General features: G+C 44.9%; 2 pseudogenes; one reads left to right on the top strand and one right to left on the bottom strand.

Annotated features, from left to right (window-relative positions):
- Nucleotides 1-290: 290 nt before the first annotated feature.
- LOC133770098 (translation machinery-associated protein 7-like) lies at nt 291-476 on the bottom strand (annotated as a pseudogene).
- A 1,504-nt stretch (nt 477-1,980) lies between these two features.
- On the top strand, nt 1,981-3,001 carry LOC133769382 (palmitoyltransferase ZDHHC6-like; annotated as a pseudogene).
- Nucleotides 3,002-19,158: the final 16,157 nt, after the last annotated feature.

Raw genomic sequence — 19,158 nt, 5'->3', positions numbered from 1 at the left:
TTGATTTTTTTCCCCCAATGAGATGGTTTAATTTCAGGTGATACAAAATTCAGAGAACAAAGACTCTGGACAGATTCTGGGCTGGGTTTCCTTTAAATTCACAGCTAAGAGTGGCTGGGTGAAGACAACTAAGGAGACAGGTACTGTATGATTCTTTTCTTTTTCCACAGAAGTTTATTTGCACTTGTAAGATCATACTTCGTCCTAGCTATGGTACTTTGGCAGGGAATCCAGATGTTTAAATAGGAATGAAGTCAAGGGTCACCATCTCTCCTGGCACAAAGAACAGCTTATTCTTGGCCAGATTTCTTAATTTCACCTGTGGTCAAGGGGTTTCCCCTCAGCCTTTGCTGTCAGGTTCTTGAGTTTCTTCTCTTTTTGTTTCTGCTTGAAAGCCTTATTTTCCTCACCCATCACCTTGGTTGCTTCCTGGGCTCTTTCAGGGGCCACATTTTGCCACCTTCCTGGCCAGACATGGCACCTGCAGCCCCTTCCTTAGACCTTGCTACCAGAAACCCAGAATTTTAACTTCTAAGGGTTAGAGAAGACTTCTAATTTTACACCACCTTGTGAATCTGAAGAGGCAAAAATTATAATCCCTGTTTGCAGGGCAGGCAGGAGGTGGGGTCCAAGATTCTAGAGAGAAGTAGATCAGGTATTGCACTAGTTTACCTTTTAAAGCATTTGCTGATTAGTATTTGTAGGGTAAGAGGTAAGACAAAACAACAACAAAAAAGAAAACTGACAAACCAGAATGGAATCATATGCAGGGCTGGGAGTGAAAAATTTGAGCTCAGGGCCCATCAAGAATGAAGACCAATAGTAAACATCCTTGATTCTTACTTGGTTCCCTGGGGAGGCTAAACTTCCAGAATAGGGGAAGAATCAGGGATACAGTGAGCCTCATAAAGACTAAAGACAAATCTTGAGTATGATTAGGTCCTGACTGAGCTGAGGTGGTAGCACTTGGCAGGGACTAGGATACACCTATTCTTGGAGAGGAGTGGCGTGGGTGCAGGTGGAGAGGCATGGATTGCAGGGGACCCTGCACCCCAGCCTCAGGCAAACTGGATTTGCTTTCTCCTGGATACAGATTGAGCTGTTCATGACAGAATTACCCGAGAAGGAGAAAATCTGTTCTGGGTGAGCCCAGGCTGCCCAGAAATGCGATGTCTGTGGAGTGGGCAGCCAGGACCAGACTGAGGTTGAGTTTCCAACCAAGGTATTGGATCTTTCTGGTTAGAATAAAGAAATCTTGAGTCATTAGCAGTGAAAATGCTGCATTATGCTGGCGCCGCGGCTCACTAGGCTAATCCTCCACCTTGCAGCGCTGGCACACCGGGTTCTAGTCCCGGTCGGGGCGCCGGATTCTGTCCCGGTTGCCCCTCTTCCAGGGCAGCTTTCTGCTGTGGCCCGGGAAGGCAGTGGAGGATGGCCCAATTCCATGGGCCCTGCACCCGCATGGGAGACCAGGAGAAGCACCTGGCTCCTGGCTTTGGATCAGCGCGGTGCGCCGGCCGCAGCATGCCAGCTGCGGCGGCCATTGGAGGGTGAACCAACGGCAAGAAGGAAGACCTTTCTCTCTGTCTCTCTCTCTCTCTCTCACTGTCCACTCTGCCTGTCAAAAAAAAATGCTGCATTAGCATCCTACAGTTTAAAGGCATGACAGTTAAGGAACACACGTGAACTTGTGGCACATGGGAATGTGTGCACAGAAAAAAGAAATCTAATTCTTTAGAAATAGATGATCTTCCTTGCCCACATAGGTACTTTCTGCTCAGTTATCAAGTTTGAAAATCTCCAAGAATTCAAGAGACCATGTCACTGGGGTCCCATCATAGCCCTTGGTGTTATAGCAATATGTTCAACGATGGCCATGATTGACTCTGCTGTGGTGTTGGCCCTTACATACAACTGGAGGAAGTGTGAATTTTATCATGTTGATAAATTGGACTGTCATGATTTCTTATAATTACTTCAATGACATGTTTGTTGGTCCTGGCTTTGTCCCTCTGGGATGGAAACAGGAGAATTCTCAGGATATGATGTATCCCCAGTATTGTAAAGTCTACCAAGCATACAAGGACCACATTCACATCACTACAGAAAGTGTAACAGATGTGTAATGAAGAGGGATCATCACTGTCCTTGGATCAACAATTGTTCTGGTTACCAAAATCATGCTTCATTCACACTCTTTCTCCTGATAGCACCACTGGGTTGTATCCATGCTGCTTTCATCTTTTTTATGACTGTGTACACACAGCTTTGTATTCAGCTCTCCTTTGGGTGGAGCACAGTGAAGACTGATGTGAGTACAGCCTGGAGAGATCCTCTTCCAATTGTTCCCTTTGCATTATCTGCCTTTGCTGCCACTTTGTTTGCCTTGGGATTAGCTTTAGGAACAACTATAGCTGTTGGGATGTTGTTTTTTATCCAGATGAAAATAATTCCCAGAAACAAAACTTCTGTTGAATTGTGGGTTGGAGAGAAGGCTAAAGATCACATTCAATATTATCAGCTAGAAAAAGTCTCTGTTTTTCCTTATAATTTGGGAGATAGATGGAAGAGCTGCAAACAGGTATTCACCTGGTCAGGGGCCCCTGATGGAGATGGACTGGAATGGTCCATACAAGAAGGCTGTTACCAGTGTAGCTTTACAATAGAACAATTGAAACAAAAGGCAGATAAGAGAGTCAGAAGTGTTCACTAAAAAGTAATAGATGATTATAGTGGTGCCTGCTGTCCTTTGAATAAAGGAATCAAAACCTTCTTCACGAGCCCCTGCACTGAAGAGCCTCAAATACAGCGACAAAAAAGGGGAGCTCATTTTGGCCATGAGCAGTTTATGATACTGGTTGTATGGAGACAAAATCCTTGATGATTCCTTTGTGGAAGATGTTTAAGAATCAGAGGATGGTGCCTGAGAAACTGTGTGGAAAAGTGTCACTGTGATGCAGAAACAGATCCAGCCCCAGAGGGTGAGAAGAAAAACAGATAGCCACTGTTAACATGAAATGATTCTTTAAGGCTGCCTTATTTCTTGAAAATTGTACATAATTACCCAAGAATTATGCAAAGAGCCTACTCTGGTAAAAGTGTTCTTTTCCTCAAAGGTGCCCTAGTGCAATGATCTAAATATTTTTATTACCATTTTGAAATGGAGAAGCCATTCTGCATGTGCCTTTGAATCCTACACCTTTTTGCCACCTCTTCTTCCCCCCGAAAGGGAAAACCATTTCACCAAGTAAGTCAGAGTCACATTTCCTTCAGGGTTTTTCACGTGCTGCACACTCTGGACCTCACCTGCAGACATTGTCCCCTCTGCCAGGAGCACCTGCATGTGGTGCTTTTATATCCCCCTCCATTGATATTGCTTATGTAATATTCTAGTTACTGTAGATATTAATTTGTCAGATTCAATATAAGCTCAGATTTTGTTACCTGCATTTTAATAATGCAGATTTTGTCAAATCAAAGATTAATGGATGTTCTGTTGAAAAAAATCAAACAAACAAAAAAACAACAAAAAAGACACACCTATTCTTGAGGGACATCCTGTACAGCCTATACAACTTTTCATGCACAGTATTCAGCATTAAATTTTCAAAATTATCAGTTTTACCAGGGAGAAGAATACAGACTCTAAAAAAAAATCAAGATAGGACCCATATGTAAGAATTATTACACATTTACTTTGAAATAATCCATTAATTATCTAATGAAATAAATGATAAAATAGAGAATCTCACCAAGAAAAAGAATTTATTTATATAAAAAGTATCACATGGAAATTCTGGAAATAAAAATAAGCACTTCAACTGAAATAAAGAACCAAGTAGATAAGTTTAACAGCAAATGAGCCATAGATAAAGAGGAGATTCATGAACTGTACAATAAGTGAGTAGAAACATCTATAGTGAAATATGCAGGAAAAAAAGATAGAAAATACATAAAAGATTATGAGAGACACATGGAACATGGTGAATAGGTCTAACATTTGAATTTAAATTCAATGAGAGGACAGAGAATGGGGTAGATAAATATTTGAAGAGACAAGGATCAAGAATTTTTCAACACTGATTAGAAACATCAAGCCATAGATGAAAAAATTCACAGTGAGCTCAAAGCAGGATAAATACAGTGAAAACCATGCCTATGCACATTATAATATAAGTGATAAAAACCAAGGACAAAGGAAAAATCTTACAACTAGTCAAGGAGAAAAGGATGCATTCCTCTAATGGAACATCAGTAAGACAGCGGACTTCTCAGCAGAAACAATGTGGTCTAGAAAGCAATGGTATGACAGCTATAAAGTGTTGAAATAAAATAATGGCCAAGCTAGAGGTTTACATTAAAGAAATCAAAATTTAAGCCAGAAAAAATTACAAATAATAACAATATAAATATTAGAAATATAAATAACAAGATTTAAAGGAATGAGCAAAAGACATGAATTAGTATTTTGCAAAAAGGAAATACAAATAGTGAATTATCACGTAGATAAAAAGGAAGCAAAGGGCAAAAATGAAACTAAAGTTCTAAAGCTTATTTTCATAATTAATTACGTCTTTTGGACAGTGAAATGATAATGGATTCTATGTCAACCTTGAATAATAAATCTAGGGAGCTAGAGCTTTATCTTTTCTTTTTTCAAAATACATTTTATCACATTTGATTTATGAGGGAGTGGAAGGAACAAAGAAATTGAGTATCAAAGAAGTTAAGTCAAAGTTTATAAAGGCAAAGGTAGTACTGGAATTCATATACTACTGACCCTGTTGTCTGAGATCATTTATTTCTGTTATTTCAACTGGGAAAGCTTCTGCACAGCAAAGGAAACACTCAACAAAGTTAAGAGGCAACTGACAGAATGGGAAAAAATATTTGCAAACTATGCATCTGATAAAGGACTAATATCCAGAATATATAAGGAGCTCAAGAAGCTCAACAACAACAAAATAAATAATCCAGTTAAGAAATGGGCTAAGAATACTAACATGCATTTTTCAAATAATGAAATATATATGGCTAACATGAAAAGATGCCCAGGATTACTAGCTATCAGGGAACTGCAAATAAGAACTACAAGGCACTTTCCCTTCACCCCAGTTAGAATGTCTATCATCCAAAAATGACAAATGCTGGTGAGGATGTGGAGAAAAAAGTAACCTAATACACTGTTTGTGGGAATGTAAACTAGTACAACCATATGGAAGACAATATGGAGATTACTCAGAAATTTGAAAATAGATCTACCACATGAACCAGCCATCCCACTTCTGAGAGGATATGAAATCAGCATTTGAGAAATAAGTTTTTTGAGAGCTATTACACAAGCACAACTACAGTTAATAATACTATATTTTATATTTCAAAATTGCTGAGTTAATTTCAAATGCTCTTACCACAAAAGTATTTGAATAGTGAATATGTTAAGTAGCTTTAATCATTCTACATTGTATAAATATATGGCAACATCATTTTCTGCTCCATTAATAAGTATGGTTATAATTTGTTGACTTGCAATAAAAGCAACAAAAATAAAACCAACAAGATCTATTGATATATTATTTGTGCAGGTAAGAAAAAGAAAGGAGCCAATGATGATTCCAGAACCCTTAGAAACTGGCAGAATAGAGGAAACGTTTTGCATTTACAATGCATGGGGAAATTTATCACTAGAAGTGAGCATGAGGAAGACAGTGTGACACTAACATTGGTGTAGAGTGGAGTATGGCCAGGAAAGTTTCACTGTTCTCTATTTTTATTCTCTATTTCTCTATTTTCATCGTCCTTTTGTTTTTGTCTGATCTCGGCTTTCTGATTTTGTGAGATGTTTTTGTTGCTCATTTATAAGAATCATCATTCTCCCTCTGCCTCTCCTCTCTCTCTGTTACTCTGACTTTCATATAATAATCATCATTGCCTAATCCTGGCCCACTGATCTTGAGACTTGACCCAGGCCTTACTCAAACTGATCATCCTATGTAGAGATTTCTGGTCTCTAGGACTGGGCTCTGGACCTGAGCCTTGGGCTCTGCAGGGTCACTTGTTGGATGTATAGCTGAGGTGAAGCTCTCAGGGGGTGGAGCTACAGTAATCCTCAGGGAAGACACCTCCCCCCATTGGAACTGCAGGTTGACATAAATAGCAGTAGCTGTAGCCGTACTGAGGCCACTCAATGGGTTTGTGGCTAAAGCTTTTGAAGGCTTACCCAAGAAGCTGGGAGTAGAGATGGTTCTTCCTAATGCATATGGTGGAGGTAGATGTTTGAATGACAATTAAGTCTTTCTTTCCAAGAGAGGGGGAAAATATGTGATGAATGATCCAAACAGAAAATAGCCACTATGTGGGGGGAGAGAGGCAACATTCTTAGGGGACAGGTGGAGAGAGAAGAATGTTAGGGCATCTGTGGTCTATGAACAAAGACCTGTCCAAGGACAATTATTGGGTGAACATGATCAATTGGGAGGGCAATTGATCATCTATTCTGACCTCATTTATAGACAGACATCTCTGAGGACAGGTGCCAACACTGAGCCACATCCTGCCTATAGGCATTATAAGGAAATGACAGGCTGTGTGATTCAGGGCTAGTCCTACGAAGTAACAGAAGCTTCCCAAAAAGAATGCTTGTGTTGAACCCTTTTCAGTCATCTTCAAAACCAGCCGATCCTCAGATTGAAGATATTTCTAACTTTGCATCTGATGGAGAGAACACAGACAGGATATGGACTGGTTTCACCAAGTGGCGCATCACCGGCCATGCTATGTTGGATCTCTGTAGCTGCTCAGTCGTCTTTCAGTTGGATACCAGGGAGCAGAAGGCTTAAGTAGAGTCCTGGATAAAAATTGCACAGACAGCTGTAGGCTTAGTTGACCTCTCTCTGCATACAGAAGGGCCATTTGTGTTCACAGTTTCCTGTTTCTGCTGGGTCCATGTCTGAATGCAGGGAAACTCAACCCTTATGATTTACATGTTTGTTCTGTTCCGATCAGTCATTAACTAAATAGAAAAGCATTCATCGGTACCTAGCACAAACCTGAACTCCTCTCAGCTGAGAATATAGGAAGAAGCAAGATAGACATGGAGATTTCCTTCAGGGGCTAGAGGAAAGAGATGGAAAAAAGCTCAGGTAGATAGTCAAGTAAGTGATCGAGAAATTGTAGTGAGTGTTAGAAAGGAAACAATACAAGGGTGGTATAAAATAGTGAAAACAGCAGGAGATAAGGTGTTAAGCAGACTTTATGGGAGGACATTGTTTTGATTAGCCTCGTGTGCCCAGCCTCTGCAGACCAGATCACACCAGAATGGAGTCACTTGTGCTAAGTACCATATAATCAGGGCAAATTTAGAAAGCGTCCATTTGTGGGCTGGTGCTGTGGTATAGTGGGTTAAAGTCCTGGCTTGCAGCACTGACATCCCATATGGATGCTGGTTTAAGTCCTGGCTACTCCACTTCCAATGCAGCTTCCTGCTAACGTGCCTGGGAAGGCAGCAGAGGATGGCCCAAGTGCTTGGGCCCCTGCACCCATGTGGGAGACCCAGAAGAAGCTTCTGGCCCCTGGCTTTGGATAGACTCAGCTCTGGCCATGCAGCCACTTGGGGAGTGAACTAGTGAATGGAAGACCTTTCTCTCTCTCTCTCTCTCTCTCTCTCTGTCTGTCTCTCTGTCTCTCTCTCTCTATCTCTATCTCTATCTCCCTCTCTCTATAACTGTCTTTCAAATAAAAAAAGTGGCCAGTTTTCAAAACAAAACCAGAAGATACCAGTCAACCTGAATCAGCATAATAATGAAGTCCCCTCTCTTTTTCTAAGGAAAAATATCTTTGAAGCAGCCACTGCCTGTTGCTTTCTTCAGCTTTTTCCTGCCTATAAGCCAGGCTCCTCTGTTCAGCTCGTTGGAATACTTTGTTGAAAAAGGTCAAGAATGAATTCTCAGAAGAATGGAATGACTCACAGAATTTAACTAAAGATAATCTGAGAATAGCAATCAGATCTGGACATTTGAGATGATTCTAGAGCTGTTCTGTCTTTGGTGAAGGATGCCCAAGTTGCTGGGTGCTTCACCAGTTTCTCTTGGCTGAAGTAATGAATAACCAAGAATGGCATGAGAACTGGGGAGATATTTTCCAGGATGCACCTGCAGTTGCCAGGTTGTATCCTGCACAACCTAGGGCTCACCATTCCAATAGGTTATATTGAATATAACTATATATGATATCCTCGACTGTCTTTGACAAAGTTTTATTTTAATGTGATTTTTCTCTTTTATCAGATGGAATAGTCTGGCTTGGGAACATGGCATGGGACAAAGGGAGTAGCGATAGGGCAGGTTGATTAAAAGGAGAAAGTACGTTCTGCTTGGTTTAATCCAACCTCCTGATGCCTCCCCTCCAGTTAAAGTCCCTGGTGGTGGTCTAGAGGGAGGAAGCACCAGGACAACAAGTTTTGTGAACTTTAGCCATGTATGTTTCCAAAGAGAGTCATCAATGCAGAACCTGAACTACAAAAGCCTCAAGGGGGCTCTTAACTAGTTCTTTGTTCCAGGAAAGAAGTCTGGAAACTTCTTGCTGTTGATAAAACTTCCAAAATAATGATCGACTTGGAAAGCTCTGGTATCATCATTGCCACTCTCCTACCCCCAACCTAGTGATAATGGGTGTTTATACATGTCGCCTTCTCCCTCCCTGGCCTTCTTCTCCCAACCCCACACATTTGATTCATTTATGGCTCCAGAGGCCCCAGCACAGCGCTGCCTTCCATGTAGTAGGCACTCAATGACTGTTCATTATGTTGTTATGTCAGTTCACCTGGCAATTCACAGAGCTTATGTGATGGTGAGTCAGAGCTTTCTCAGCTGGGGCCTCCCAGGAAGGCTTGGCTCCTGGCCGCCCGGGAAAATGATCCCATTTCCGGGGGTTGGGAAACACTGGGAGGCTCCCAGCTGGGGAAGATGGCAAGCCCAGGGTCAGGCCAGGCTGGAAACAGAATGCCCTCAGAACTCATATCCCGGTGAGATTGCCAGGACCTGGGCCTGAACCAGCGTGGCAGACCTGGACAGGGCTTCCTGGGACCCCCTCCTCACACCCAGTCTGATGAACTCACCAGCTGTACTCTCCAGTCTGCCAGGACCCTCTCCCACCATTTGTACTCAGGGGAAAACCCTACTGTCTCCTGCTTTTCGTTTTTTGCCCAGGGATCAAAAGGAAGGTCCTTCCATATCAAGAATGTACCTAACCACCTTTCCGGAATGGTAGGGAAGGTTCCCCCAGTCCCCTATTTCCATCTCAATTGATTCCCTTTCTGGCGCGGAAAACAAACAAAAATAACTTCCCAGGAAGGTGTCTGCGGAGGAGAGACTCAAGGGCTCTTGGGGTACTCTTTCACATTCAGCAGTTGGTCTTTTACTTTGGTAAACAGTGCTTATGACCTTGCTGGTGTCTGGGCAGATTGTGGGATACGTCTACCAGGCTTCCAGAAAACCCGACCATGAGGTCAGTGCCAGGACCTTCCCGGGAAGGGCAGCTCTGTGCTGGTGTGTGACGCACAGCCACGTATGGGCCAGATGCCTGCTGCTGGGGAAGAATGGCAGAGCGATTCAAAGACTTTCAGAGAGTTGGCAATGCTGTTCATTCCTTTGCCATTTCATAGGAGCAGGAGGATTAATTAGTGCTGGCTTTGTAGAGTTCTATCTAAATGCATATGTTTTGGGTTAGATATTTCTTTTTAACCAGATTAGTCAGATTTGTTCCCAACTGTGAAGGCCACCTCGTGGGATTCACGCATGTGTTCATGCCTGTCTGAATACCATTTTTTTTCTTGCTGGAGTGTGTTACCCAGGGCTGACACTGTTGGTTACAGGCAGGCTGCTCTTTCCTTACCTTGTCATACTGCTTTGGAGAAGAACTCAGAAGAAAAATGGGTCAGGGTTTGGAATACAGGGTCAGACTCACCCAAAGAATTTCTTTTGTTTTTGTCAATTCCTGTTCATGGCATTTTTTACATAGTCTTTAACATGTGCATTTGCTTGATATTTCTTCATTTTCACACTTTGATCAGAGAGAGAAGGAACTCTTTGCAGGGGGAGCATCTTTTTAAAAATTTTAAATTTATTTGCTTGAGAGTCAAGAGAACAAGGGAGATAGCTTCCATCTGCTGCTCCAAATGGTCACAACAGCTGGGGCTGGGCCAGGCAGAGCCAGGAGCCAGGAGTTTTTTCCAGGTCTCCCATGTGGGTTCAGGGGCCTAAGCACTTGGACCATCTTCCAGTGCTTTCCCATGTGCATTAGCAGGGAGCTGGAACAGGAGTGGAGTAGCTGGGACTTGAAGCAGTGTCCATATGGATTGCCAGTGGCTTAACCCATTTGCACCGATGTCGGCCCAGGAGCATCTTTTCTTGAAGCTCAGAGTAGCCCTCCAGAACTACTGACCCCACCCTGCAGCGTTCAGAGTAGAGCCTGGAGGGTGCTCAGCACTTCTTTCTATTAAGCCATGATTAGTAGAACAGTTGTTTTTAGATTTTTTTTAGTGGCCTTGGAAAGACAAGGGGTTCCAGAAATGGATGCAGTCATGATTCTTTTTGTTCATAGTGAGGAGGGTGGTTTGTCCTGTGCATCCCCTAGCATTGGGCTTGGCACAGGGGCTGTCCAGTCAGTGCTTGTTGAAGGAATAAGTGTTTGGCTTGACGCTTGGGCCATCTAGGGCAGGGATTCTCTGTTTACCCTGTAGGATGCTTCCCAAGACGCTTGTTAACAGTCGTTCCAGGTTCCACACCCAGGGCAGGCTCTAGCCAATTGGAGGAAGCGTCTAGAAATCTGTTTTTTCACAAATGCTCTGGTGGATCTGGATGCACCTGCCTTTTGTACCTCACAAGCAGAGGGGGAAAAACTGCTCTTGGGAAAGTGGCCTTTCAGAACTGCAGAGGAGAGTGTCTCCAAGCGAGCTTAGGCACCGTCCTGCTTTTGCTGCTGCCCAAGGCCTTCCCTGAGGATCTCTGGTGCTGACTTTCCCCAGGGTCTCCGGGTGCCACTCCTGTGCCTTCCAGTCTCTGACCACTGTGCAGTCTACCTTACACAGGAACAGATTCCTGCTACCCCATGGGAGCCCCTGCAGAACGGCAGGACTGCCTCAGGTCTTGCTCTGGACCGGCACCCATTTGCTGCGTGGCCAGGGTGCCTGGTGCTAATTGGTCTGGCTTAGGCCGCCTTTCCCGTACCTTTGCTGTGTGTTTGACCCAAGAGGCTGAGTGGGCTGTCATGTGGGCTTAGGTTTAAACTCTAGGACAGGTCAGAGCATGTAGCCAGCTCCATGCATTGTGCTTTCTCTTTGGCAGGTCAGGAACTCCTTGAGGGCCAGGGCTGTGTCTGATTCTAAGGCGATTTTTAGCAATAGCTGATGCCCATCCCTGGGAGGGTGCTGATAAAGTTATACAGGAAGTAACTACACACAGGGCTTTCCAGGTAGACTTAGTCAGTATCACATGGCAGGAAACGGTGCTCTCCACTCTCAAAAGGCAGGATGCTTGAAACTCTCCTTCCCCCGCCCCTGTCTCTACTGCCCATGGCAGGAAAGGGGGGAGTTTTTAAATATAGTAAGGCCATAAAAATGCAGCTACAGAAAAAGGTATTTTCTTTCTTTCTTTCTTTCTTTCTTTCTTTCTTTCTTTCTTTCTTTCTTTCTTTCTTTCTTTCTTTCTTTCTTTCTCTCTTCTTTCTTTCTTTCTTTCTTTCTTTCTTTCTTTCTTTCTTTCTTTCTTTCTTTCTTTCTTTCTTTCTTTCTTTCTTTCTTTCTTTCTTTCTTTCTTTTTTACAGGCAGAGTGGACAGTGAGAGAGAGAGAGACAGAGAGAAAGGTCTTCCTTTTCCGTTGGTTCACCCCCGCAATGGCTGCTGTGGCGGCGCGCTGTGACCGGCGCACCGGGAGCCAGGTGCTTCTCCTGGTCTCCCATGCGGGCACAGGGCCCAAGCACTTGGGCCATCCTCCACTGCACTCCTGGGCCACAGCAGAGAGCTGGACTGGAATAGGAGCAACTGGGACAGAATCTGGCACCCCGACTGGGACTAGAACGCAGGGTGCCGGCGCCGCAGGTGGAGGATTAGCCTAGTGAGCCGTGGCACCGGCCCGAAGGTATTTTCAAATCTGAACCACACACCCCTGAAGACCGAGGCTGTGATTTCTTTCTAGGTGGATCAGCCCTGATTCTTTTGCTGCTTAGGGTATGTGTTAGCACAGCCTGAAGGGAAGTCACAAGGGTGTTGTTTCCAAGTTGGTAGGAAACATGACATTAAGGCATGAAGGTCAATTTACCCAGAAAATCGCTGGTGTCAAATCAACCATGAGTGGACAAAGGAAAATTTCGTCTTGATAAGGAGTTGGTGGGGCCAGAATCGTGGTGCGTAGATGAAGCTACTGCTTCTAAAACCAGCATCTCATATTGGAGTGTTGGTTTGTGTCAGAGCTGCTCTGCTCCCTATCCAATTCCCTGCTAATGCTCCCTGAGAAAGCAGCAGAGGATGGCCCAAGTACCTGTGCACCTGCCACCCACGTGGGACATCCAGGTGGAGTTCCTGGCTCCTGGTTTTGGCCTGGCCCAGACCTGGCTATTGTGGCCATTTGGGGAATGAACTAGTAGATGGAAAAATCTCACTCATTCTTTCTCTCTGTCACTCTGCCTTTCAAATGGATCAATCAATTAATCAATACATCTTTTAAAAAAATAGTTTGCGATCAGCAGTTTCAGAATTTGTTCAGAGGACAACGTGCTGGGTAGGTGATTTTTTAACTCTTTGGTTTTTCTGTCAAGATCACAGGATGATCATCAGAGTTCTGAGGTTCCGTTCACCAAAGAGGTCTCCAAGCAGAAGGCAAGGGAAGGTGTGCGCGGCCTCTCTTTCACCCTCCTCCTCTGTCCTCTCTCCTTTCTCTACTCCCCCCCCCCTTCCCTTTCCCCAGCTTGTCCTTCCTCTCTCTTCCTCTTTCTCTCTTTCTTCCTCTCTCTACTTCTCATCCAGGAGAAAAGTTCTTCTCAGAAGCTTCTCCAAATATTTCCCTTACCGCTCTTTGGCCAGCACTGGGTCACATGCTCACCTCCAAGCCAACCACTAGCCAAAGCCTGCGTGGCTCCTGTTTTGTTTTAGACCAATCGTAGCTTCTTTCTTGGGTCTAGAGAAGGGCTCCTTTATGTGAGTGTTTAGCTGCTGAGCAATGTCAGCACTCCAATAAGCTAAGAAAGAAGAGAGGAATGAGTGGTAGGAAGTGGAGTTAGTGTACTAGGGCTGCTGTAACAAAGTCCCGTCCAGGGATTGTCTTCAACAACAGAACTGGAGGACAGAAGTCTGACTCAAGGAGCGGTAGGGTTGGTGCCTCCTGAGGCCGTGAGGAAGAATTGGTTCCACGCCCCTCTCCTGACTTGTGGTGCTTTGCTGGTTTTCTTTGACTTATAGGAATATCACTCTGGCCTCTGGTTTTCTCCCTATGGGTGTATCTGTGTCCAAATTCCACCTGATTATAAGGGTAATGAGTTGAGTACTCACTCTACCCTGATTTTCAATCATCATAACTAATTGCATCTACAGTTACCCCATTCCCATATCCTAGGAGCTGAGGGCTAGGATTTTAACATGTGACTTTTGTGGGGGGTGTGTGTGTGTTCAATTCAACCTTTAACAATAGTCAGTAGGGGGTGGTGCTGTGGTACAGAGGGTAAAGCCACTCCCTGCAGCACTGGTATTCCATATGGACACTGGTATTCCATATGGGTTCGTGTCTTGGCTTCTCCACTTCTGATCCAGCTCCCTGCTAATGGCCGGGGAAAAGCAGTGGAAGATGGCATGAGTTTTGGGGCCTGCACCCATGTGGGAGACCTGGATGAAGCTCCTGGCTCATGGCTTCAGCCTGAACCAGCCCTTGCTGTTGGTGGCCATTTGGGCAGTGAACCATCAGATGGAAGATTTCTCTCTGCCTCTGCTTCTGCCTCTCCCTTTCTGTAACTCTGTCTTTCAAATAAATAAATAGGAGCTGGCACCGTGGCATGCTAGGTTGATCCTCCGCCTGCGGCACTGGCATCCCATATGGACGCCGGTTCTGGTCCCGGTTGCTCCTCTTCCAGTCCAGCTCTCTGCTGTGGCCTGGGAGGGCAGTGGAGGATGGCCCAAGTGCTTGGGCCCCTGCACCTGCATGGGAGACCGGGGGGGAAGCGCCTGGCTCCTGGCTTCGGATCGGTGCAGCTCTGGCTGTTGCTGCCAGTTGGGGAGTGAACCAACGGAAGGAAGACCTTGCTCTTTGTCTCTCTTACTGTCTGTAACTCTGCCTGTCAAATAAATAACAAAAATCTTTTAAAAAATAAATAAATCTTAAAAAAAACAAACAAACCCAAAGCTGTAGTTAACAGTGTTCTCATCACAAGGTCAAGCCAAGGCATTGACCTCCCCATGACAATTTCAGCTACTTTCTTGAGTGTATTGTTTAATTCAGTCTAAAGCGAACTTGTGCTTTTTTAAATGTTAGAGAATAACCATAATAATAAAAGCAATTGGAAAACGGTAAGAACCAGAAACTCCAGAGAACATAAAAAATTCAAAATATCACGGTCATTATCATCATCATCAATCCATCCATTTATGCATTTACCTACTTCCTTGCTGTAAGAGCAGTAGAAAGCCACAACCACTCAACTGGCAAATAATATTAAAGCCCTCAGATAGAAATCTAAGAAGCAATAACACTGTGTAGTTACTAAACTCCATACTCATGAGAATCGTTAAGTAACTCTAATCATTTATGAAATTTAGTCTAGTGGAGTCATAAAATTGATTTTTCAAACATTCATATTCATTATTTAAACACTTGTTCCCAGACTTGGCCATGAGAACACATAGAAAAGTCAGTTTATTCACTTTAGACATTTTGGGATTATGTATATGTCAAAATTTATAAATATTTAAAATACCTTTTAGAGCTATAAATGTTATGCAACATTCTCTTAAAGTAACAATCTATTTACTCTGATTTTTACTTCGTTGCAAAGCTCACTTCCAAGAAGACAAGAGTATGACATTGTCTACCTAAAACCTTATTTATTTACTTGTTTTTAAAAAGATTTGTTTGTTTGAAGGATACAGTTAGAGAGAGAGACAGGGAGAGACAGACAGAGATCTTCCATCTGCTGCTTCACTCCCCAAATAGGCACAATGTCTGGGTCAGGCTGAAGGCAGAAGCCTGGAACTTTATCCAAGTCTCCCACATGGATGCAGGACTCAGGACTTGGACCACCTTGTGCTGCTTTTCCAGGTTCATTAGCAGGGAGCTGGATCAGAAGTGGAGCAGCTGGGACTCAAACCAGATGCTGGCATTGCTGTCAGTAGCTTAACCCACTGTGCTGCAATGCTGACCCCAAACCTTTTTTATTTTATTTATTTATTTATTTATTTATTTATTTATTGAGAGAGAGAGAGAGAGAGAGAGAGAAAGAGTGAGCAAGCACTCCCATTTACTGATCCAATGGCTGGGTCTGAGCTGGGCTGAAGTCAGGAACTTGGAACTCAATCCAGGTTTCCCATGTGGGTGTCAAGACTGCAATGACCGGAGCCCTCAGTGCTGCCTCCCAGCGTCTGCATTGTCAGGAAGCTGGAGTCAGGAGCGGAGCTGGCAGTGAACCCACATCCTCTGACACTACATGCAGCTGTCTTAATGGGCATTTTCACTGCTAAGCTAAATTCCTGCCTTTAAGCTTTCTTTAAAAAATTCATTAAGAGGCATCAAATAAAGACAATAAAGAACCCTTGGATAGGATTATTTTTAACTTCCCATCAGAGTTTTCTGTGGCCATTGCTGTTCTCTGGTGCTTTCCATGGGTGCCAATGGCCTGTGGAACAGGTACCTACCCGGCTTGGGGATTTGCAAGAAAGGAGGCACCTGACCCATGGACTGTGTCTGACTCAAGAAGAGAAGGTGTATGGTAGGCTGGATGGGGTGGCTTTGCTGAGCCATCGCTATGGTGTATGGGAAGAGGCCTCGTGCAACTGGCGCTGTGGCTCCAGCATCATGAATTGAGAAGGGGCTGGGGCTTCCTGTGAGGCCACTGGGCTTGGCTCTCCTTGGACATGATCTTTTTCTCTCTCGAGTGATATTATGCAAATGAAGCATGTCTAGCTAGGCTGTCCCAGGTGACTGCTGTAGCCAGGGCCATCTTTTCTGCAGCTGGACCACAAGGAAAAAAGTGTCAATCTAAGAAAGGTCTGGGTCTCAGAAAACTATGTGTTTTTCTCAAGCCCTTGCCTAGCAAGGTCAGATCAGCTAAGGACCATTTTGTAGGCTACACCCAGCACTCTCTTCTGCGTTGCAGAGCCTGGATGATTTGTACCCAGCTGTCCCCTTCCTAGTGGCCCTGCCCATTGATGAATTTAAGTGTCCCCAGTTGCTTTTCTTATAGCTCATCATCTGTTCTACCAGCCACTCAAATATGGGAATGTCCACTGGCATGAGTTTTTTCCTAGGTGAAAGTCGCATCCCTACCATTAATGATTTTTAGACTTACAATTGAGTGACATTTGCACATTCACCATGTTGTGCTGTTGTTGCCTCCATTTACTTCCAAAATACATTCATCATCTCAAACAGACGTCCCATATCCACTGAGCATCACCCTCTATTCTCCCTTGCTTGCCCAGCCTTGGTTTCTGTATAGGAATATGAATATTTCCTATAAATGGAGTCAAACAGTAGTACATGGCCTTTTGTGTTTGGTTTCTTGTGCCCTCCATGATTTGGGGAGATTCACCCATGTTGCGTTGTGTGTAAGTGCCATTCCCTGTTATGGCTGAACAAGGTCCCATGGTGGGGATGGACCATGTCTGCTGCATTGATCATCCACTGATGAGGTTTGGCTTGTGTCCCCACTTTGGATATTGCGATGACTTTTTTTTTTTTTGGAAAGGCTGTTTGTTTGTGTACTTGTTATTTTGGGAAGAGAATCAGAGGCCAAAATCATTGGCGATGGACTTGTGGGAATCTTGGGAAGTGAGATAAGTAGTGTGTAGGCTCTGAGGACCCGAACTTCATTACTCCACTAAGTGTTCTCCTGACCCTTTCCTAAAGGACGTTCTGACTTTGTCAGTCACCAGCTTGGACCTGCCAGCCCTGCTGCGAAGGCCTCCTCCCTCCCACCCGTAGCTGTGTTAGTGGGCTTTGCACTGCTACCGTGGCATGGCAGACATGGACGGTTTACAAAGGAAGAAAGTTCTGGAGATTCAATTCCAAGATTGGGTGGCCTATTGCTTGGACCTCTGGTGAGGTGGGAGGATGACAACGGCAGAGTATGTGTAGAGAAAGGAGGATCTGATGAGCCAGGAAGCAGAGAGAGGTAGGGGTGGCCTCTCAGGCTTAATAAACGACGCTCTCTGGAGACCTAGCTTCCGGGGCGTGCCCCTGATGACCACTAGTCCCAGCTCTAAACACCATCATGGGATGAGCTTGTTACTCCCTCAGTACTATGAACATAGGACTTTTCATTTAGACATCTGCACAAGTTCAGGGGCCAAACCTTGTTCAAACCATAACAGTAGCACTTGCAGTCACGTGCTGACAGTCTCTGCTTCTTCACCATGACCAAGCCTCTTCTTGTAGGTCGTTTTCCTGTCCTGTAAGCTTGCTCTTTGCTTTGCTGCGTTGCTCTCTGCCTTCTCAGGCTCAGACCTTCCCATAACTCCAAGCAGACAACTAGGAATTGTAGGTTGTGATACAAGCCTGTGCAAGTGCCTAGTGCTTTTGTGGGGATTTGTTTTTCTCCCTTGAATGCAGGCCCCATGGAAACCTTAAGCTACCTCATGCTTTTACCAATGACCAATGCTATGAAAGTTGTGTGCAAAACAGAAGGACTAGGTGAGTGTGGTTTTAGGAACTTTCAACTGTTGGGCTCCCCATGGCTGTCCTAGGGGCCACAATGCTCACCTGGGTTTCTGCTGGTGCCCTGAGCCATCCCAGATCAGTCCTAAGTTTTACAATGTCACCAGAACCCTCACTAGTGTTCTAGCTCATAGTGGCCTCTGTCAGTTATATCAAGTGCCTGCCCATAAGGCTGTCCCCTGTCCCCCTAGTCCTGGGGCTGAGATGTCTTTCCATGTCGAGAGAGGTTAGTGTCACCCAGAAGTGACCCTGGCATCGGTAGAGCCCCCAGCCTGCTGATATGATGAAGCGCTAACTCTTGAAACATGCGGAGTGCTTTTCCACTCCAAAACCATGCAGGGCCAGTGACAGACGGGACAGCTAGTTCGAGCTGCACAGCGTCTTTGGTGACCTTGTTGGCTTCTGTTGCCCATGACATGGATGCTCTGCTAGTTTGTACTCATATTTTCCTAAGAGTCAGAGGGACACATCACAAAGTAAAAGACTTTAGCTCTGGAATGAAAGACAGATCTGTCCTGTCCCTCCCACCAACACCTGGAAAGCTTTCCTGTCACTCTGAGGCTGGCTTCACCTGTTTATTCAGGCCTTTCCTGAAGCTGAGGTGATGGGCGTGTCACATGGGATGGGAGGGCCTTGTGGCTGACCACAGGGCACATCTGGGTCATTGTGTTTCAGGACAATGCCCTTTAGCGCAGAGCTATGGATGGGGAGGAATGTTTTCATTCCAAAGCTTTGTGTCACTTTATGAGAACAGGAGCCCAGGGAAAATGTCCAGCTCCCAAACCGCACTGCAGGCCTGGAAGTGAACATGGCCCTCGGCCTCCTCCCCTATGAGCCAGGCAGACATCTCCCCACCCCCTACCCTTCCCCTGGATCATTAGCAGGGCACCTTCCGCAAAGAGCACGAAGGCCAGCCCCCAGCATTCCACAGCAGCAGCACGCTTTGTAGGGCTGTCTGCCTCGTGACTTGCAATGGAAGGAATTTTGGGCCTCATGCCCACAGGCTGATGCCAAAAAGGTTAACGAGAATTAAAAACAGGGTGGGGGACCCTGTCCATAAACAGGAGGAAGTAGAATTCAGGACTGCTTTTGTGGCCTCATTAGATGGGGAGCTCCATCCTGGGAAATGCTGTACCCACATGGGTTCTCACCCTGGGTCATCAGTGCAAGCATTGCCCCTCCTCCCCCTCCTCTGCCCAGTCATTTGCCGTCTTATATTCATTGGGCCAGGGTTGTCCAGCACACTCG

This window comes from Lepus europaeus, chromosome 11 (assembly GCF_033115175.1).
Source record: "Lepus europaeus isolate LE1 chromosome 11, mLepTim1.pri, whole genome shotgun sequence".
Taxonomy (NCBI): domain Eukaryota; kingdom Metazoa; phylum Chordata; class Mammalia; order Lagomorpha; family Leporidae; genus Lepus; species Lepus europaeus.
Note: the sequence above shows the minus strand (reverse complement) of the source record. Positions and strands in the feature narration are given on the sequence as shown.